Here is a 23,645-nt window from a genome sequence, read left to right as displayed (position 1 = left end):
ATTAAAAGCTGAATGGCTGTGAAATTTTGTAAAATCGTAATACATTTCTTTATTACTGTATACGTTTATTAAATGTCATTAATTATACAGATAATCTAGATTATATCAATCTTTTGTATCCTCTTATTAGTTATAATAATCGGGTTAACAAAATGTATCAACAAAACATTAATATTTAAAATTAAGAAACCTGGGTACATGTGGAATGAGGTGTCCATTGGCACCCGGGTGAATGTGTCCCGGTTTTCACCGAAAATAATTTGGTCACCCTACTATACGATCATTTCATTTCATAGTTTAATTAAGGACAATACTTTTCGTGTGATTAATTGTTAACAAACTTTGGTTTTTGTTCCCTTTTCTGACGTCTTCTGTCTATTACTGCCTATAACGGTAAAATTATGTCGGGCACTTTTTTTTTTTTTTATAGCGGATATGTGATTGGGTATTCCTCGAACAAGAGGTCGGAAAAGCCTGGAAACGAATAAACGGCCAGCTGGTGTTTGCCTTGTGGACGGCCGCGTGAAAGGGGGCCGAATAAAAACGAGGTGGGAGACGAGGCGTGCAATATGCGGCGCCGGCCTAATATTGTGCTGCGACAAAGCGCGCGCCCGTGTTTTGGTAGGAGGCGGCACGCCCGCCGGCGGCACGCGGACAATGGCGGGGGCGGCGCTGTCCAAACAGCGGCGGCGGGCAGCGGGCACGGGGCACAGGGGGCAGGGCAGGCGTCGGCACGCACGGCCGCCTCGCCTCGCTGTTTGTCTCGGCGTTATTGGACACCGGAGGCGGCGCGCATGCGCACTATTGACCGCCGGCCGAAAGGCAAACATCGGTGCGATGTGGGTCACTCGGCGCGCTCCGACACCAGCGCCGCCTCCGACGCCCGCGGGACGTGCGCAAACAACAATCTCGGCCGCTGACCAGCGCCGCCCGAGGAATGCCCGCTGAAGAAAAGTTTACCAGCCCTGTCTGCAGCGGCCGCATGTATAAAAAATTCTGCATACTCTTTTCTTTTCGTACACAGTGTGTACCTAAGATAATTCACGTGTTTTTGTTGGGGATCGACCCTACGTCGCAGGGCACTAGAACTGCTTGCGCTATGTGGTAGAAGGTGGAATAGTAATTAAAAGCAGAAACAAAATTTTGTTGGAACCGACTGGAACGATGCTAAGTGGAGCACATCCGTCGAGTACGCAGCAACGGCGTAATCAATGTGAACACGCGGAAGAACCGAAGTAAAACGTGCCGTGAGCTAATTTACTCCGAGTGTGCAAGAGTGAACTTCAGAGCCGCGCGGGATTAGCTGAACGGTCTTGGGCGCTGCAGTGATGGACTGTGCGGCTGGTCCCGGCGAAGGCGAAGGTTCGAGTCCTCCCGCGGGCATGTGGTGGGTGTGTTTGTCCTTAGGATAATGTAGGTTAAGTAGTGTGTAAGCTTAGGGACTGATGACCTTAGCAGTTAAGTCCCATAAGATTTCACACACATTTGAACATTTCTGAGGGAACTTCAGAAACGCCTGGTTCAGGACTTAGACAAAAGTGCAGAGCAGACACAACACTATTCTGTAACAGGGCTACGTGTAGTAACTCCCAGGCTGCGAACTTTGCATAAAGGACTGCACTGAAGCCCGAAGGCCGGCCGGTGTGGCCAAGCGGTTCTAGGCGCTTCAGTCTGGAACCGCGCGACTGCTACGGTCGCAGGTTCGAATCCTGCCACGATCATGGATGTGTGTGTTGTCCTTAGGTTAGTTAGGTTTAAGTAGTTCTAAGTTCTAGGGGACTGATGACTTCAGAAGTTAAGTCCCCTAGTGCTCAGAGCCATTTCAACCATTTTTTGAAGCCCGAAGTTAAACATTAGTGCTGACGGGCTCAGAAAAAGGGAACATATTTGGTCACCAGCAGAGGAAGAATCACGTTATCGACTACCACAAAACCCTCTCCTTGTTTCCACTCACTCTCAATGTGTGACCACTCCATTTGTATCACTGACAACGTTGGATGACCAGTTCTACTTGTTCCAGGACGACTAAGCGAATACGATGAGGTGCCACCAGCTGCCAGCAAGTTAGGGTGCTCTGCTACGAGTCCTCAGTCATCCATCTGTGAAGCGATCTCTGCAATCTATTTTCCTGCTAGTCAGCCCTGTGACTACCTCAAAGTGTGAGCTGAGCCGATCTTCTGTGGATGAAGAACCGACACACCCATCTGTGAGCTGGGTGCCTGTGCTGATGTTCAATGTCGGTACAAGTACAGCCTTACTGGCTGTATGCTCGGTTCACAGATTGTGCTTCGCATCGCTGTTGGGTCTTGTGCCTGCACACCATCTCAAAAGCCGACAACAGGGCATGCAGATTTCTGGGGCCGAGCCTGAACGCAGCTTCACTCAACGAGAATGCTGAGACTACGACAGACGTCCACATCCAACGCTGGGATGTAGCGACGTGCCGGCCACTGTACCTTCCTACGATGGCGTTGCGCACTGACCACAGACATTTCCAGGGACCTGAGCCAGCAGATTCTTTACTGCACCCTTGCACGCTACCCTGTGCCTCCAAGGAACGCTGACTCGGCGTAGTTTTCGCGTGGCTGCACTGGGAAGAAGAGAGAGTGATTGAAAACTTCTTGAAAATAAATGACTGTTAATGGAATCATATCCCATTAGCGCCCGGCGCTCCACAGGAATCCACCACCACACCTCCACCTGACTATCCTACACTCATATGGAGGCTGCATCTGGCGGGCTCCTACACTTCACAATGTGCCCAGGTTTAATCTGCTAGCCGGCCAGAGTGGCCGAGTGGTTCTACGCGATTCAGTCTTGAAACGCGCGACCGCTACGGTCGCAGGTTCGAATCCTGCCTCGGGCATGGATGTGTGTGATGTACTTAGGTTAGTTAGGTTTAAGTGGTTCTGAGTTCTAGGGGACTGATGACCTCAGACGTTAAGTCCCATAGTGCTCAGAGCCATTTGAACCATATTTTTAATCTGCTCCAAGTAGTATTTGCGTCAGCATCACTTTCCTGAACTGTGTCACGACGTAGAATGAAGCAAACTATCGCATAACAGCAGGCGACCTAGGTCTGCGCCAAACTCAGCCAAAACTACAAAGGGCGTTCAAAAAGTTTTGCACAGTCGTCTCAAATTTTTTGTATTTTTTGCAGGAGGAGAATAAAATTTTTTGTGAACATACTTGGAACATTTAGCTATACATTGAGCCTACTCAATGTAGCCTCCATCAACTGTGACGCATGTGGCCCAACATTCTTTCCATGATGTAAATGTAATTTGGTAAAATTCTGGGGATTGACTTTTACACCATCGCTTGACACAGGAAGTAAGGTGTTTCTCCCTATCAAATGTTTTACCGCGCACGTGGACCTTCAGACGACCAAAGAGGTAAAAATCAGACGGGGCCTAGTCCGAACTGTATGGAGGATGAGGAACAATTTTCTAACCCATTTTACTGATTTTCTCCTGCGTCATAAGGGCTGTATGGGCTTTGGCATTGTCATGGTGTCTCCTGATGAACTGACCCTATAGCCGTGGTCTGTGGGTCTTGATGGCACGTCGTAGCTTGTCCAATGGCAAACAGTGACGGTCTCGATTAATTGTGGAGCCAGGTTCTCAAAATTTAATGAAAATGACACCACTCTGATCCCAGAAGATGGAGGCCATCATCTTTCGGCCTGCTGTTCTTGAAAGTCTTTGTTTCTTCATCCGAGGGGAACCCGGATGACCCCACTACATCAATTGGTTTTTGCTCTCAGGTTCGGACAAAAACAACCATGTTTCATCCTGTGTAATGACGCCGGCAAAACACTGTTTCCACTCTTCAGTAAAGGTCGTCATGAGACCCTCGTGCACATTCATCCTCATCGTTTTCATTTCTCTTGTTAATAATCTAGGCACCTAACGTGCACAGATTTTTCTGTACCCTAGTGACTGTACCAGTGATACCACACTACCCAATGACAAATGAGTCTTTTCAGCAAGCTTTCGTGTCATCACACATCTGTCATTTTGGATGATTTCATCAATGGTCTCCTCATTGCCGCCGATGGTCTGTCGTATCGTGGATTGTCCAGTAGAAAGAAATCACGTTATTTGAACCTCTGCAGCCACCACGGGTTACTGCTGCGATGCACTGTGTCCTCCTCACAATGGTTCAAATGGCTCTGAGCACCCTGGGACCCTAACATTGAGGTCATCAGTCCCCTAGACTTAGAACTACTTAAACCTAACTAACCTAAGGACATCACACACATTCATTCCCGAGGCAGGATTCCAACCTGCGACCGTAGCAGCAGTGCGGTTCCGGACGGAAGTGCCTAGAACCGCTTGGCCACAGCGTCCGGCTCCTCCCCATAAACAGGGAGCAACTTCCTGTGAATCGCTGATGGCAGAGTGATCGCCGGTCTTGAAGAGGAACTCCATCACCGATGGTTGTCGCAACCTGACATCTACTTCGCGGTCCATTATGGCTCACCTATACATAAAAGAAAATACATGTATATACCAACTTATAGCTAAATGTTCCAAGTATGTTCATAAAACATTTCATTCTCCTCCTGCAAAAAATTGAAAAATTAGAGACGACTTTGCAAAACTTTTTGAACGCCCTTTGTATACCGATTTCAATCACCTATTCTAGTAAGCCTACGGGGACTCTGCTCTACTATCCGCGCAGGTTGCAAAGTGCTTGGAGATGTATCAGGAGGGCCAGAGAAAGATGACCAAGAGTTCCTACTCTGGGCAGCCAGCAACTAAAAATATGATTAGTGTGCATGATTTATTGAACTCGAATGAGTGTTAGGATGATTGCATGATACTGAACCACGAAACAGCCCCTCTGCACACAATAATGGCAAATGATGTCAATGTGTGAAAGATGTTGTCCTAAGGGATACGGTCGTTTTAGATCCCACACCTATTTCTTCGGTTATATCACACAGTGTTGCTTGTCTGTTAGCACTGATAACTCTAAGCAAACGCTGCTGCTCTTGGTCGTAAGTGAGGGCCATCGACCGCTGCGCTGTCTGTGGTGAGAAGTAATGCCTGAAATTTAGTATTTTCGGCACACTCTTGACACTGTGGATCTCGGAATATTGAATTGCCTAACGATCTCCGAAATCGAATGTCCCATGCGTCTATCTCCAACTATCATTCCGCGTCCCAAGTCAGTTAACTGCTGCCATGTGATTATAATCATGACGGAAATCTTTTCACAAGAATCACCTGATAGCAAACTACAGTTCCGCCAATGCGCTTGCCTTTTTAAACCTTGTGTACGCGATACTACCGCCATCTGTACGTGTGCGTATCCCTGTCCCACGACTTTTGTCACCTTAGTGTATTTTTTGCTGTTGTCTCGGGAGACCTTATCAGAGGCAACAGTGATGTAAGTAGTATATTCTGCAATGAAAACCAGACTGTATCAAAGCACACTTTAGTTGCTTAGATATTAGTTCGCCGTTTTCACCGCTCTTATCAAAGTCGTATATTCGCTTTTTAAAGCAGTTCACTCTTGAGAACCAACTAACTACATATTTACTTCCTTTAAAGATGTCTCACACATTAGGAGACACAAATATCAGACAGTGAAATACATTTTCGACCATGGTCCACTATCTTGAAATCACATACCACCAAGGACGTAAACTCCCCCTCGTCAAGAGCAGCAGCATGTAACTGCTGTAAATTGCACTATTGTAGTCTCCTTTTATATATATTAATCTCCTCTCATTCTTCTACTGTCGACACTTGAACCGCACCCACAGAGTAAGTGATGAAAACATGGGTCGACAAACCCGTCTGTAGATCTACTCCTATTTTATTAATTATGCACTACATCAACACATTCTTAGGTAAGGGTTGTTGAAATTACATGTTTGTCCTGCCAAAGAACCGGTTAGTTGTCTTTCGAGTGAAAGTCATCAAGTTCTATAACTCTGAAAAAATAAAGTAACATAATTAATTTTTTTGTCTGTACAAATTGAAACTTCCCCTAGAAAAATTAATGAATTACTGTGCTGATAAACCCCTTACGTTATTTGATTTTCAAACAACTGAGCAGAACTGAACGTACTCAGACATTTCGCTCTTTACTTATTCTGATCAACACTAAACTGACACCCAATATTTTTAACGCAACGCAATCTGACTTTCAAAAATCCCTACAACAGAATGGCCCTGACTAACCATAACCTATACCTTTCACAAATCACTTACCTCACAAAAATCTTCGTTACTCGAGCTACTGCAATACAGCGAACGCCAATACTGCCAGCTAAATAAAAGATTCTAACTACTGAAGGCACTAACTACTGATAGGCATAGTTAGCAAATGAGAAATCTTGATAGAGAACAAACAATGTATTTACCTTAACAGTGTTCAAAAGTCATAATATATATATCAGTTCATGACATCCAGTCTTACAAATTTACTGTCTCTGATGGACACACGTCCAGATCATCCGCTCTCGAAACTCCGCCATCTCTCCCCCCACATCCACCACTGCTAGCGGCTCACCTCCAACTGCGCAACGCTATGCGCTGTTAACAGCCAACTGCCCAACACTACAACAGTGAATATTACAACAATGCTAACCAGCCACAGACTGCACACAGCACAGCCAGTGACTTTCGTACAGAGCGCTACATGGCGTTACCAATATAAAAACCTAAACAGCCTACTTACATAGCCCCCATGCTCCCAACAAAAAATTTTACAAATTGTTTTGGGCAGTGGCCAATACAGATTTGAAAATTTTTTTCATAATTACGGTAGCAAAGATATCAAATGCACACACTTATTGATACACTGTTGGTTAAAAGCAAAGATTTTCTCACAGTCCATAAAGACAGTCCTGATTGTTCATCACAGTAAAATTGCAGTGTATTTCTCAAAGTCTGAACAGTAAAGGAAAATACATATGGAAGTTGTGGATTTCCATGCAGCCTTGAAGAAGTAGTGTTGTCCTTCCAACGGAAAGACAGTGCTGACTCTTGACATGCAGACAGGTAATGGGCCACAACAGAGCAAACCGACAGCAGAGTCAGTCGTAGTTTTGAAGAATATTGGTAGGTAGGACATCACTGAGCAGACCCACTGTAGTCCTGGTAGAGATTATATAGCCACCAGAGGTGCAGACCCGCTGTAGTCCTTGGAGAAATAATGGTATTGTTGGGTCATCAAAGGTGCAGACCCACTGCAGTCCTTGTAGAGACGGCCAGCAGCCGTCTGTTGCGACTGTGCAGGTGCACAATCACCATCGAAGAGTCTTGCAGATAATATAGCAAGTCCATGAACCACCACTTGTGCAATCACATAGCTTTTTGGAATGTCCTTAGAACCAGCAATGCTCTTAACCAGTCCCTTGCTGAATTATGAACACATGTGCGAGCACTAACAGTCCTCTTTTTTTTCCACATATTGTGCATATACTGTGACCAACAGAAATGTGTGCAGTGAAATGCATGCTTACAAGTTACTTAATTTGATGAACTGGTGTCAATTACATTTTTATAACATGAGAATATAATCACAAAGGTACAGAAAACATCATTAAAAACATAATAATACAGATAACATTTGTAGTAATACAGGCTTTACAAAAGAATAGAAATAAGCATATACATCAGTGTTACAGCAATTTTGACATAAGTAACTATATAAAAGGTCATTATAACTTTCGAAACATCAACGTCACACGTGAGCATTAAAACAAAACAGAATAAATAATGTCTAAACATCTTTACAAAGTAAATAACATATTATAAATGCAAATTATTTTTGAGGATAACAGTATTCCTCATCATAGTGAATGTAGCTGAGTATTAGAAAAATTCTACAATGTAAGTCTTATCAGATAAACACATAAAGACAGGAAGAACACAAATACACAAGGTACACAGACACATAGTGGAATAACACAAAAGGACAGGACAGGATTTGTTTTCAGTGTGACATTTGGTACTGCAGTCCAACCCAAAACTTCATTTCATAGATGTTTCCTCTTATTTCACTTTTTTTAATACTTTGTCAATGTATTACTTCCAATTCATCACAACTCATTCTCTTATATAGCCCACCCCATCTTAAGTTAACTTAAATCTACTGAGCTCAGATATATATACTAAGGGACGTGGCAATGCAGCAACACACAACAAATTAACACAGACAGCGACGACAAAAAAATGCAAATTGGCAAAGGAAGCAGCAGTATATCTAAATTAGCAAAGCAAATGCAACATTACCACTAAAATCAGCCGATGTACAGCAAAAAACAAAAATAAATCGGTAGTAAAACTGGCTTAATACAATGTAAAATTCAGTAGAACTATGCCTGGCAAACAGCAGCAGCAAATGCAATAACTTATACCTAAACATGACAAAGCTCAAGCAGAAAAAATAGTACACTAAAGACAACAATGCAGATAAGGGAAATGTCTATTCACATCTTAATGTCTATGTCATTAAAGTGGTGCACCACAACAACTTACTCTGTCAAAAAAGTTACCAAAATGTTGAGAAATTATGTATGCAGTGCCTGTGAAGGGGAATGTCTGTCTGTGCCCCTCCCATTTTTTTTAAGAAAGTGGATTACATAATTATTATTTAATGAATCTGTAGGCATAAAATATCTATATTAGTACATCTATTAAATTTTATTTGAACCAATGCTGCAGTGCAGCTGGAAACTAGATATTAAACAAAGTAGGCAAATATGTGTAAAGGAAGCCATGAAACAGCATTCACTAGCCATATGGCATTACATAAGGCTGTAAAAAAATCTCTCAACTAGAAAGACAGTAGTCATAATCAGGTGTATAGACATAAAATATTTCTCGTCGACACTTCTTCAATATTTCATCATTATAAATATGTAGCATAATCAAATTCCTCATATAGCATCAGCTTATTGATCATAAACGTACCTCAACAGAATAATACACATCGTCATCATAATAATAACATCATAGCACCTCAGCCTAATCTCAAAATCGTCGTAGCTTTCTCCAATAATTTCAAAACTTAAAAAAAAATTCTCTGCTCATTTCAATAGTGTCATCTACCTCAAACGTACTTTACAAATCATGATCCTATACCAAATACGTCATTCAAAGCTCTCATCGTATCACAATGGTTCCGAAAAAGTATTAATAGTTCACAAAGTACAGACAAAATACAATTTCATAAGTGTGAAGTTATCCAACTGTGTAATTACGTAAACATCTGTCACTGATGTAGTAAAATAAATGTTTGTCTCTTTCAGTTAAATGATCAGATAGCTGTGTAATTCTGTGTTAGAGAAACATGGTACCAATGTGTAAAGTTGTATAAGCAAATACCATATTAGCTAGGGCTCCTTGTGCTTGTCAAACACATGGTACACAAAGTAAGTGTGTACCCACCTGAGGATTAATGTAATTATACCCTCAGGTGTTACAGATTACAGCAATGGAATGAAATGTGTCACAGAAAACCTTTGTATCATTGTAATTCAAAAATCTTTAAACATAAATGTTTTAAGTACAAAATCAATCACTCAAATACATGTTCTGTAGCGCTAAACTGTGCGTCTTATAGTAAGACAGTCTCTGTGATTACTTAAGGGTAAAAAAATGAGCCAAGTGTCGTAATTATCGTCGTCCATAAGCAAAGTTATGTAGAAGTCAATGTACTTACCTCGTAATAAAAAAAAGTGAAATGCTATGCGTATAGATATCGTAGTTACTACGTACCTTACCGTGATCAAGAAAGTGCTATACTGTAAAGTATTGTTGTGCTATGGAAAAGGCCGTCTCATTGTAGCTATACCACAAAAGTTACTACTAAAACATGTTTTCCTTTCCAGAAGAATTCAATAAAACTGTGCAGAGATAAAACAGATACACCGCAAAAGCAACAATGTAAATTATGTCACACATTATTAGCGTCGTGATATAATCGTGTAGCTGTGAAATAAACTAACCACTGTGTCATCTCGTATCTCTCAGAAAGCACTTTAAATCCATAATGTATTTTCAAGTAAACCAAAATGTTGCATTAAAATCTCATTAGCAGTAGCGGTAAATGCTCAAAGCATGTGAGCTTTATATTCGTTACGTAATCGTGCAACTAACAAGCGAGAATTTACAAATAACAACACTGTGCCGTCTGTTCACTATAACAATGCAATCGTAATTTATGATTAAATATGTTTCCTAGGTTCTAGACTGGATAGTTAACTTTAAAACATAGTTGCATGTTAACAGTTTCTAAGTGTGACAAAGAGTACTAGTAACGTGAACTGAAAAATTTCATGGCGCAGACGAAGTTAAAAAACAGATTATCTCTCAATATACGGTTTTACATGTGAAATATAGTGCAATCCTTTACTCTTCATAGTAGTCAAGAGTTTCAACTTGAATGCAATTATCATGTGGTATACGTCGATAAAGAATATTGGAATTTTTTTCTCAAGATTAGCATCTATGTTATTTTTCTCTGAGGCAGCCGGCGCACGTGGCTGTCTGCGGTGCGAGTCATTGTCTGTCTCTTTGTTGGCGCACGTCGTTATTAGGATTAGGACACCTAACTTCTACAAATTCACCTTTTCGAGTGGGCCCTGCCCTGTTTGAATCCCGCCAGTTCTGATGCAATTCAAGTCTGTCGTTACGATTATATCGTCTGTCGTCATGTCGATAGATTCTATAGTTTCTTTCTTGTCGGTCACATGGTGGAGAATTTCTCCCTGAATCGTAACTGCGCACTGAACTGTTGCGTCTGAAGCTATTCTGTCTCCCTTGATAATAATTATTTTGGTTCCCATATTGTCTGTTTCTATGGTTATCTCTGTCATATTCATTACTATGGAAGTGCGATCTTTCTCTGTAACTATTATTCTGCCGACAGTTGTCATACGTGTGGTGTCTGTTTTGGTCACGATTTGTGTTGTAAGAATAGCCTTGTCGTGTCCAGTTATTATTTCTGTCATCGCGGAATTGTGACGAATGTGACCTGTAATTGTTGTGTTCCTGTTTTCGCGTCCCGCGATTGCCAGTGTCAATTTCCAATTCTTGTAAGAGTCCCTGAAAAACTTCAATGTCGTCTTTGCAACGTCCTGCCAAAATAATGTGTCATAAATGTTCAGGCAATTTGATTAAGCAAATGCGCATGAGTTTTGAGGGGCTGTATGGGTTTGACAGGTATTGATTCTTATGCAACATGTCTTCAAAATATTTCACAAGACTGGAAAATTCATTTTGTTCGAAATGTTTCTACATTATGATGCTATGTTTTACTCGGCCTTGTGTAGCTTGAGACCAATATGCTGAGAGGAAGGCATGATAAAATTCTCCTTCACTGTGACAATCGTGAATGACCGATCGTATTCTTACAGCTGGTTCATTCTCTAAATAGCCACACACAAATTCTAATCTGTGCTCTAATGACCAGTTGGGAGGAAAACAACGAGAGAATTGATGAAGCCACGCTTGTGGATGATTGTCGTTGCCGGAATTCTTAAATGTTTTGAATTTACGTGTAGTAATAAACAGCTTATAGTCAAAATCATCATGTCGGCGAGTCGCATGTCGGCCATTATTACGTCGTTTCGGCGGCTCCATCTCAAAAATCGGTGTACCTTGCCAATTTCTTCAATAATTTCCGAAGTGCCCTGTGTTATTATTTTGTGGCTGTTCCGTATTTCTACGTCCCTCTTCCTGTATTGGAGCGCGAGTGTCCTCTGAAATATGTAATTCATGTATTACTTGTGCTAACTGATCTTGTACTTCCCGGATTTCTCTTTTGTACTGTGTATTGATTTGTTCTGATTTTGTTTGAATTTTCTAATTTGTTCATACTCTTCTGTGTCATTAAAGACTATCGGTCATGTGTCATTCAGAGTATCATCTAGCTTCGTAGATAAATTATTTAGCTGATCCGAAAGTTCGACTATTTTCTCTGACAATAAACTAATTTCCTCCATGTGTCATTCTGAACCAATTTTCAGGGTATGTACTGTGTCCTGTAAGTTTTCCTGAGTTTTTGCAAGTAGCGTAACCGCATCGGTAGATGCAACTGAGTCAATTTTAGTCCACAAGGTCTCATGATTTTCATGAACAATAGTTTGCAGTTCTTTTATGGCTGCTTCGTGATTCTGTAATGCATTTTCATGCCGCGAAAAAATAGGTTGAAAATGCACACAAATTTGTGTTTTTACGTCATTACAGACTTTTTGACATTTCGATTCGATTTTAAGTAACTCATCAGTTAAAACTTCACGTGTTTGTTCAAGCGTTTGTTCCATTGAGTCTAACTTTTGAAGCTGTTGCTGTGTTTGTCTCTGATTTTGTTCCATTGTGTCTAACTTTTGCTGTGTTTGTCTCTGATTTTGTTCCACTGTGTCTAACGTTTGAAGATTTTGTTCCATTGTGTCTAACTTTTGAAGCTTTTGTCCCATTTCTTGCATTAATTGTAATAACAATGCACTGGTGTCTGATACATGTTCCTCAGTGCTATTCGGCAGTGCATTTGAACCGCCAATATTCGCACTTTAAAAAGCAGAAAATGTGTCTTTACTTATTTGAGAAAACGGTGAGGACGCAAAACCTGAATCTACAGTATTTGCAAGATTGTGTCCTGTCATTTCGGATTCCTGAGGCGAGCTGTTGCCGACCGATCGATCGATAATGCTTCCCTATTCACTAATTGTTTCACTGTCTACACTATTATTTGCAGCCTTCTCCATTTCCCTATGCACAATTACCAAATTGCTACTTTGAACATTAGTTAATTCATTACACGGTGGCGCTAACACACTGCTTTCGTCTTCAGTGTCATTTCTCAGTTTACTTTTGAAGCCTAGTATTACGTTTTTCACGCGCCATTATTGTCACAATATTTCACACGATAACATAGAAAAGCACAATTTGAAGAGCAAAATAAGAAAACACATTACCATAGCATTGAAAATAATATCCCGTTAGTTGCAAGCGCAGCTGCGAAATACTTGGTGCAAATCTACATGCATGCCATAACCGTTTTACTGTACAGCAATTAAGAACTAAAACTACAAAGGAAATTCTCTCTATAAATACCCGCTAGCAATAAACAATAGCTACACTAATTACACAAACTACAAGAAAAAATCAGAAGATTCCAGTGAGGTATCCTCGGCTAAGGGTCGACAGATGAAACTTCCCCTAAGAAAAATTAATGAATTACTGTGCTGATAAACCCCTTACGTTATTTGATTTCCAAACAGCTGAGCAGAGCTGAACGTACTGACATTTCGCTCTTTGCTTATTCTGATCTACACTAAACTGACACCCAATATTTTTAGCGCAACGCAATCTGACTTTCAAAAATCCCTACAAAAGAATGGCCCTGACTCACAATAACCTATACGTTTCATTAATACGTTTCATTAATCACTTACCTCACAAAAATCTTCGTTACTCGAGCTACTGCAATACAGCGAGTGCCAATACTGCCAGCTAAATAAAAGATTCTAACTACTGAAGGCACTAACTGCTGATAGGCATAGTTAGCAAATGAGGAATTTTGATAGAGAGCAAACAATGTATCTTAATAGTGTTCAAAAGTCATTATATATATATATATATATATATATATATATATATATATATATATATATATATATATATATATATCAGTTCATGACATCCAGTCTTACAAATTTACTGTCTCTGATGGACACACGTCCAGATCATCCGCTCTCGAATCTCCGCCATCTCTCTCCCCACATCCACCACTGCTGGCGGCTCACCTCCAACTGCGCAAGGCTACGCGCTGTTAACAGCAAACTTCCCAACACTACAACAGCGAATATTACAATTCTAACCAGCCACAGACTGCACACAGCAAAGCCAGTGATTTTCATACAGAGCGCTACGTGGCGTTACCAATATAAAAACCTAAACAGTCTACTTACAAAATGTACATGTCTGCAACCCTGTAACAAATTGAAATACTCTCATTGCTGGTTATTGAACACAAAATAGCTACGCCCATTAATAAAGTGGAGCATTGTGAGGTAACACGTTTTGTAAATTCGAAGGGGAATTACGCTTCAACAATCTGTGCTGAGTTGCTTTAAGTATGCAGCAACGCTGCTCCTTCATTTCACGCAATGGTTAGGTACCACAGACCCTTCCTTTGTGGCGAAACAAGTTTCAGTAATGAAGAACGAAGTGGCAGACTATTTCTCTGAGAAGAATCGGATATCGCAAGAGACGTGGAGGCCCTTGTACTCGAAGGTGAACAGTCGTGCATCTACACATTTTTCCAGCGATTTTCCTGGGAGCAGTACTCAACCCAGTAGGGCTCGATGGGAGCCCCGTCCAGAGTGATCGTCGCGGCAACTTGGCTGTCCTCAGTTCCGTCGAAACAGTGTCTTTTGGGAGCAGTCTTAATCCTTAGAAATTAAATGAGGTCTGCCGCATTCAAGTTGGAATTGTAATGTGATTGATGCAGTGTTGCCCAGTTGTGTCTCGCCAAGAACTCGAGGATGCACAGAGCAGTGTAGCAGGGATGTCATGATGGAGCATCCAGACAGCAATGATCTATTCCTGTAAAGGACACCTCCTGTACTCAACATATAAGACATCCTCACAGAAGACAGTGTCGACGGTCTGTCCTGCAGGTACAAACTCTTTGTGGACCATACCCTTAGCAATTGAGGAATTCGCGAAACGAGTTAAAATCAGTCATGGATCAGTTTTCAATATCTTCTTACACAACATTAAGAACATATCAAAGGTCCCCACTCGCTGGGTTCCACGACTGCTTACATCCATTCAGAAAGTACGCCAAACCGAATCAGCAGCAGAAATGTTACTCCTGCGTCTCGCTAAAACTTCTTAAGCCGCCTGATCGCAATGGATGGGTGCTGGGTGTATCACTATGACTCGGAGACAAAGGAGCAAAGCAATCCGTGGAAAAATGTGGATTCACCAAGACATAAAGAGACAAAGGCCCAACCATCCCCGGGTAGGGTGACAATGAGTGTTTTTTGCGATTGCCATGGTGTGGTGCTAACAGGTTATGGTTGGGAGTTAACCATCACAGGAGTGCATATACAAAACCTACTGGAGAGGTTATTGGAGGCTATCGAGATGAAGCGTCGTGGAAGCTGATCGAGGGAATGATTTTGTTCCACGACTACACCCCAGCTCGTTCCGCACAGGATACAGACATCTGTCTGTTTCTTTGGGCTATCAGATTTTGTATCAGCTATTCTCCTGACGTGGCGCCCAGTGGCTTCTTCCACTTTCCTCAGATGAAACCATCGCGTGGCAGCAGGGCTGCTCCTACGATAGTCTGTAGGGAAAGGCTTAGACCTGAGGGTATGCAGTACGTTTAGTACTCGTATTTTGGAAGACGAATGGTGACTTGTAAGTAGCCATAAGAAAGTTGTAGTTTCGGCTCTGCTAAAAACGTGGGTAAAGCTGAACTTTAAAAATTTTCTTCAGAAAAAAAACAAGAACACCCAATTACTCTATACTTTTTCCTATCCCTGGAATCTAGGGGGTGCCGCAACCCCACGTTCCCCCTGCACGTGGCCGCCCTTGCATGGCAGCCATTTCCAGAGTGATGACGAGGTGGAACGTTCCCTGGACAATCTGTCCTGACATTAAAGCAAATCTGATTGCCACTTGTGTAGCCTCACTACATGCTGCTGGAGCTGGAACATTGTCAACACAGCGTACTATGAGGGCCAGACTGTCGTGATGGCGGCCTGGATTACACAGTGCCTGTGTTTCGTGCTGCCCTCTTCATGGTCTACGGAATCAAGAATGATGTCCTGTGAGAACACGGTTGGGTCAGTGGTTATATATACTGCCTGCTACAGCTGCTCAGTATCCGTCATCATGTGCAGTCAGCGCTGAGAAGTACTCCATGCCAGTCATTCACCTGATGCACATCATCCTACCTCAACTACAGCTTGGCGCTGGGTCCTGTACCTATGATCTATGGGGTGCTGCCGCTGGGAGTTGAACTGGTGCCTTCCACCTGGGAGCCAACTTCTGGCTGCTGACTTCAACCGCCTTCATCACACATACCTCGTGATTCTTCATTTGAAGCCACATTTGTGTGCTTACTTCACTGGGCCCATCACTTGTCTGGACATGACGCAGTTCTCACTGCCTGCCAACACGCTGACTGTCTGGCTTGGCCACTTCGTGCTGTGTGCGTCTGCTGCTGCCACACGCTGAGCTAAGCAGACACCGCTACTTGGGGCTGACGTGCACTACTTGGGTACTGACTAAAAAGCTGCATCTTGTTTTTTCTCGAGGCTGCAATTAGAAAAATAAGACGCGCCATCTGACGAATTTTGTTCAGGCCATAATGCTGCACGCAGTCTTCCTAGCCTGTACTGAAGGGGTCGACTCCCACAGTACAGCGAAATCTGACTAAGGAGCGGCGGTCATGTAGCATCAAGTGGAGGTGGATCTTCGTGGAAGTCTTTTGTCTTCTTTTGTGTAAGAACAGCTGTCATTACTCACTGACGACAGTGAACGACGCCTTCGACTATTGTATGAACTCAGGCAAATAAACTTATTGTTATTCTGTCACTGGCGGACGTCTGCGCTGCGTGGACGTCCAGAATCTGGTCAGCGAGTGTGAGAATGTTCAAATGACAACTGATACCAGCATCGTTGCACAGCTGATACGGCACGTCCAACTTGTGTGGCAATTCTTCGAAAGGACTACCCCTCCGCACGGAAGTCACTCAGCTGGCTGTAGGAAGCAAGAGTGCGTCTCCGTGGCATGAATGCCTGCTTTATTCACAATTTTGCACCACACTGAGTGTTCTGGCTGTGAGCATTCCCTAATAAGGGACGGATATAGATGGCAATCTGGCAGCTATGTCACTACGCTATCTGTTGGCAGACGACGTGAAACCGTTATCAGTACAGGTGGTAATGCCGTCATGGGATTAAAGTTGACGTCAGCTTTCCAAGTGTACTTTTTTTACAGCAGTGTATTTCATCTTCGTATGACACGGATACAAACTCTGCTGGCGTGTTGCTTTCTGTGTGCCTCAGAGCATACTGTTTGTATCACCTTCCTGGGATGATCGCTGGGGGTCTCTCCTGCCAATGTGAACCAAGTAGTAGATACATTTCTCAGGTCCGAAATGATCGCCACATTGTTTGTACCATCAAGAATCGCACCGACTCTCGTACCATGCAAAACATATTTACACACTTATTAGTTTATTTTTCAAACAGTTAATTTTTTATAGTTAGGAACCATATTTCAGTCTCGTAAACTGACATATTGCCGGGAGAGCAGTGTGCTGACCACAATCCCCTCCATACCCGCATCCAGTGATGCCTGTGGGCTGAGGATGACTCAGCGAACGGTCGCTACCGTTGGGCCTTCATGGCCTGTTCGGGCGGAATTTAGTTTTTTAGCGACCGTATTTACCAGACAATCACATCTTGTACTTGGATCAAATGCTTAACTTACAGACAAAGCTGAATCAATAAATAAAAGTTCGTTGATCGCCACAGATTCTTGCTCATACGGAGTGAGTGATAACAGTCGATTATAAGAAAATCAGTGGAAATCCTTAATTTTCGATGATTAGTGAAACGTATTTCTTCTTAATTTTTTGCAAGCCAGTGTCACTACGGGCCAGCGCTCACACCTCAAAGCCAATATTCTACAAATGGCAGCCTGCAACTGGCAAACAATACTACGAGGGTCACTCCAAAAGAAATGCACACTATTTTTGTAAAAATACAGTTTTCATTCTGCATGTGTGAAAGTTTTACAGTGTTTAGATACGTCCTTCCCGCTTGTTTTCAAACTTAGTTCAACCTGTTCCCATGAGTGGTGCCGTCACAGCATGTCTTCAAGATGTCTGCTACACTTGATGTTCGTTAGAAGCAACGTGCTGTCATAGAATTCCTGTGCTGTAAAAACTAGACAGTGGGAAACATCCACAAGAGGTTGAAAAAGATGTATGGAGATGCTGCTGTCGATTGCAGTACAGTTAGTCGGTGGCCAAGCACGTTACGTGATAAAAGCGGGCACGCTAATATTGAGGATTGTCCTCGCAGCGGCAGGCCTCGTACTGCACACTCTCCAGGCAATGTGCAGAGAGTTAACGAATTGGTGACTGCTGACAGACGCGTCACAGTGAACGAATTGTCACACTACGCTGGGATAGGGGAAGGAAGTGTTTGCAGAATACTGAAAGTGTTGGCGTTAAAAAAGGTTTGTGCCAGGTGGGTTCCCAGGATCACGAAACTCGAATGGACAACACTGAAACACCCGCCTTACAGTCCTGACCTGGCTCCATGTGACTATCATCTCTTTGGGAAACTGAAAGACTCTCTTCGTGGAAAATGGTTTAAAGATGATGACTCCCTTGTGCACGCTGCCAAACAGTGGCTCCAACAGGTTGGTCCAGAATTTTAGCGTTCGGGTATACTGGCACTGGTTCCAAGATGGCGTAAGGCAGTTGAGAGGGATGGAAATTATGTGGAGAAATCAAAATATTGTTCTTAAAGGATGTATGTACACACTGTAAAACTTTTAAAAATGTAAAATAAAAGATGAATTAAAAAAAAAAATAGTATGCATTTCTTTTGGAGTAACCCTCGTATATGGCACTAACTAAAACAAACGCAACAAGAAGCCTGCCGTTGACAGAGAAGATGAAATTAATAAACGTGTATTTACTAGTAAAGTCCTGGTTTATGACCCAAATCGTTCACAAAGAAGTGGATCGAGCTATAATGCAAGCGGTCTCCTGCCTACTGTAGCATGGTGACATATTTAATGTAGCATACTCCATATGCACTAGAAGAAGGTTGCCTTGGCCTAATGGATTTTATGTCGAAATGCACTGCTCTGCTGATGCAGGACAACCAAAATCACAGAAAACAACACAGTCAGTCCGGCAGCGGTCTTGTTCGGCAGAAGCAGAGCAGAAACCGACAAATACGACACAAATGTTTATTTACATTCGTTTACCTGTGACAATACTACATGCAGAACGGCTACATAGTAGTAATTACTCCCAATCCCAGAGGAAAGACTGCAAAGAAAATATATGACGCAGTCAGAGGCAATCCAGTCAAGAGTAGCCCACGAGTCAAAATATTCGAAATACTAGTGAAAATCGTATGGCAAAATGTCTCAGCGCGGTTTCTTATCACTGTTAACCCCCATGTCCCAAGGCCGGACATGGTGTAAAAAAGATCTGGGGATGGTCATTACGAACTGAAACCGGTCATCGTCTAAAGAATTCACATTGTGATCAAAGACTGAAATAAAAAACATTTGTTCATATTTTGATTTTAAAAGTTCATTTCAGAAAGGGGGGACTGGCTCTGTAGGCTATGGAATCGCCCAGAGAGATCAACTTTAGGCACGATATGTGATCCGTCGACAGGCCGGCAGCCCATTGTGCAGAGTGAAACCTGTTGCGCCAGGTTGGGCAAAGAGCGACAATGGGTTGGCCTAAGCTTTCACTCACTACGAAAGTCAGTCAGTCTCAGACGTGCAACACATCGTGTTACGTACATCCCGAGAACGCCACGTGCAGTGAAGGCCACGTGGGCGGCCACACAAGGCCAGAAACAAAGGATGAGTCGAAAAGTCATTACCGAATATGTAATCAGGTGACAGATTTGGGAACTTTTGGCAAGGAACATATCGCTGCTCCATCTGAAACGTCCCCTTAGAACAATTATACATGACTGTGCTTAAACTGACACACAATATTTTTAGCACAACGCAATCTGACTTTCAAAAATCCCTACAAAAGAATGGCCCTGACTAACATTAACCTATACCTTCCACAAATCATTTACCTCACAAAAATCTTCGTTACTCGAACTACTGCAATACAGCGAGCGCTACTACAGCCAGCTAAATAAAAGATTCAAACTACGGAAGCCACTAACTACTGGTAGGCATAGTTAGCAAATGAAAGATTTTAATAGAGAACAAACAATGTATTTACCTTAATAGTGTTGAAAAATCATAATATACATAGCAGTTCATGACATCCAGTCTTACAAATTTCAAAACTCCGCCATTTCTCTCCCCACATCCACCACTGCTGGCGGCTCACCTCCGCTACGCGCTGTTCACATCCAGCTGCCCAACACTACAATGACAGACAACAATGCAAACTAGCCACAGACTGCACACAGCACAGCCAGTGATTTTCATACAGAGAGCTACGTAACGTTGCCAATAAGAAATCATAAACAGCCTACTAGCACAGCCAGTGATTTTCATACAGAGCACTACGTAACGTTGCCAATAAGAAAACATAAACAGCCTACTTACATAGCCCCCATGCTCCCCACAAAAAAATTTACAAATTGTTTTGGGCAGAGGCCAATAATGATTTGATAAAATTTTTCATAATTGCAATAACAAAGATATAAAATGCACAGACTTATTGATACAGTGTTGGTCAAAAGCTAAAATTTTCTCACAGTCCATAAAGAATGTCCTGATCGTTCATCACAGTAAAATAGCAGTGTTTTTCTCAAAGGCTGAGCAATAAAACAAAATGCACACGGAAGTAGTGGATTTCCATGCAGTCTTGAAGAAGTAGTGTTGTCCTTCCAACGGAAAGACAGTGCTGACTCTCGACATGCAGACAGGTAATGGGCCACAACAGAGCAAACCCATCGAGAGTCAGTCGAAGTTTTGAAGAATATTGGTAGGTAGGTCATCACAGAGTAGACCCACTGTAGTCCTGGTAGAGATTACGGTATTGGTGGGCCACCAGAGGTGCAGACCCACTGTAGTTCTGGTAGAGATTGTGGTATTGGTGGGCCACCAGAGGTGCAGACCCACTGCAGTCCTTGTAGAAATAATGGTACTGGTGAGTCAGCAAAGGTGTAGACCCACTGTAGTCCTTGTAGAGATGGCCAGCAGCCATCTGCTGCGACTGTGCAGGTGCACAATCACCATCGAAGAGTCTTGCAGACAATATAGCAAGTCCATAACCACCACTTGTGCACTCACAAAGTTTGTGCAATTGTCCTAAGAACCAGCAATGCTGTTATCCAGTCCCCTGCTGAATTTTTAACACACGTGCAAACACTAACAGTCCCTACTTCTCACATATTGTCCATATACTATGACCAGCAGAAACGTGTGCAGTGAAATGGAACTTACAAGTTACTTAATTTGATGAACTGGTGTCAATTACAATTTCATAACGTAAGAATACAATTACAAAGGTACAAAATACATCATTAAAGAACATAACAATACAGAAAACATTTGTAGTACAGGCTTTACAAAAGAATCGAAATAACATATACATCAGTGTTACAGGAATTATGACATAAGTTCATACATAAAAGATCAGAATAACTTTTGAAACATCAACTTCACACATGAGCATTAAAACAATACAGAATAAATAATATCTAAACATCTCAACAAAGAAAATAATATATTATTAGAAAAATTCCACAACATAATTCATATCAGCTAAACACATAAAGACAGGCAAAACACATTTACACAAGAGTACACAAACACATAGCGGAATAACACAAGAGGAAAGGGCAGGGTTTGTTTTCAGTGTAACATTTGTTACTGCAGTCCAACCCAAAACTTCATTCCGTAGATCTTTCATCTTATTTCAACATTTGTTTCCACCAAAAAAATCCTATCCAAGCATGCTTTCTGTATTTATATGTTCACATATTTCTTACCTCATAATTTATTTTCCATCATCTTACCTCATCATTTATTTGCCAGAAAATCCTACCTAAACCTGTTGTCCCTAAACACTACTTTTTTGTTCATATCCTCTTTCAAAATACTTTTTGTTTGCCCAAACCATTTTCTTATAGCTTCTCAATGCATTTCTTCCAATTCATCACAACTCGTTCTCTCATATAGCCTACCCCATCTTAAGATAACTTAAATCTACTGAGCTCAGATGCTAAACTAAGGAATGAAGCAATGCAGCAGCACAAAACAACAAACAGCAATGATAAAAAATACAAATGGCAAAGCAAGCAGCATAAATTAGCAAAGCAAATGCAATATTACAACTAATATAAGGCAATGCGCAGCAAACAAGAAAAATAAATTCGTAGTAAAACTGGCTTAACAGAGTAAAGTAAAGTGAAGTTTAGTAGCACTATGCCCGGCAAACAGCAGCAGCAAATGCAATAACTTATAGGTAAACATGATAAAGCTCAAGCAGAAAAATATTAGAGTAAAAATGGCCGTGTTTAATACCTATGTCATATCTTAACACTAGAGTGATGCATCACGATAACTTACACTAGCAGATAAGATAACAAATCGTAAAAAAATTATTTATGCAATTCCTGTGAAGGGAAATGTCTATTTATGTGCCCTCGTTTTCTTGGAAGTAGATCATAAATTTCTTATTGACTGGATCTGTAGGCATAAAATAACTATATTAGTACATCTATTAAATTTTATTTTAACCAATGCTGCAGTGCAGCTAGAAACTAGATATTAAACAAAAATGAGTAAATAAATACATAAGGCAAGCCATATGGCATTTCTCTCAACTAGCAAGACAATAGGTGTGAAATGTTTCTCATCGTTTCATTAGGCATTTTAGTAAATATCATAAATTAAGAGCTCCACAATGTAATCATATGTTTTCAAGTTTGGGCGTGTCATATTTGCGATGCTTTCTACAAAGAAATGTCAATAGCGATAATAATAGCCTCTTTTTTATTCTCCACCTGTGCCTCTGAAAGGCACACACTAATGGCTTTTTTCCAGGCGACTGTCACGCAGCTGGGTGCTTACAGTAACCTACCGAAATATTTACAACGTCAGTTTCCGCTACAGTGACAACTGGATACAAATAAAATTTCACAGGTCGAAATATTTGCGTTACAAATCTGTAGAAACAAAAAATCTTGTAAATATAACAGTGTCCAAAAAATTTTCGGTGGCATTGTGGTACATTCACTAATTTACACACATTTCATAACTCTTAAAGTACGATTCTTGGTTTCCAACATCCTTTTTCTCAAACCAGGGTCCCTAACCACTACTCATTATACCTTACCTTATTCGTCGACACTTCTTCAATATTTCATGATAACAGATACGTAGCATACTCAAATAACTCATATAGCATCAGCCTATTGATCATAAACATACAGCAACAACATAATACACGTAGTCATCGTAACAATAACATCATAACACCTCAGTCAAGTCTCAAAATCGTCGTAGCTTCCTCCAATAATTTCTAAATCTAAAAAAAATTCTCTGCTCATTTCAGTAGTGTCATCTACATAAAACATACTTTAAAAATCATGATCCCATACCAAATACATCATTCAAAGCTCTCATAGTATGTGGTTCCAAAAAAATATGAACAGTTCCCAAAGTATAGACAAAATACAATTTTGTAAGTGTGAAGTTATCCAACTGTGTAATTACGTAAACATCTATCACTGATGTAGTAAAATAAATATTTGTCTCTCTCAGTTAAATGATCAGATAGCTGTGTAATTCTGTGTTAGAGAAATATGGTACTGATGTGTAAAGTTGTATAAGCAAATACCGTATTATCTAGGGCTCCTTGTGCTTGCCAAACACATGGTACACAAAGTACCCCCCTGAGGATTAATGTAATTATA

This window comes from Schistocerca americana, chromosome 2 (genome assembly GCF_021461395.2).
Source record: "Schistocerca americana isolate TAMUIC-IGC-003095 chromosome 2, iqSchAmer2.1, whole genome shotgun sequence".
NCBI classification, from domain to species: Eukaryota; Metazoa; Arthropoda; class Insecta; order Orthoptera; family Acrididae; genus Schistocerca; species Schistocerca americana.
Note: the sequence above shows the minus strand (reverse complement) of the source record.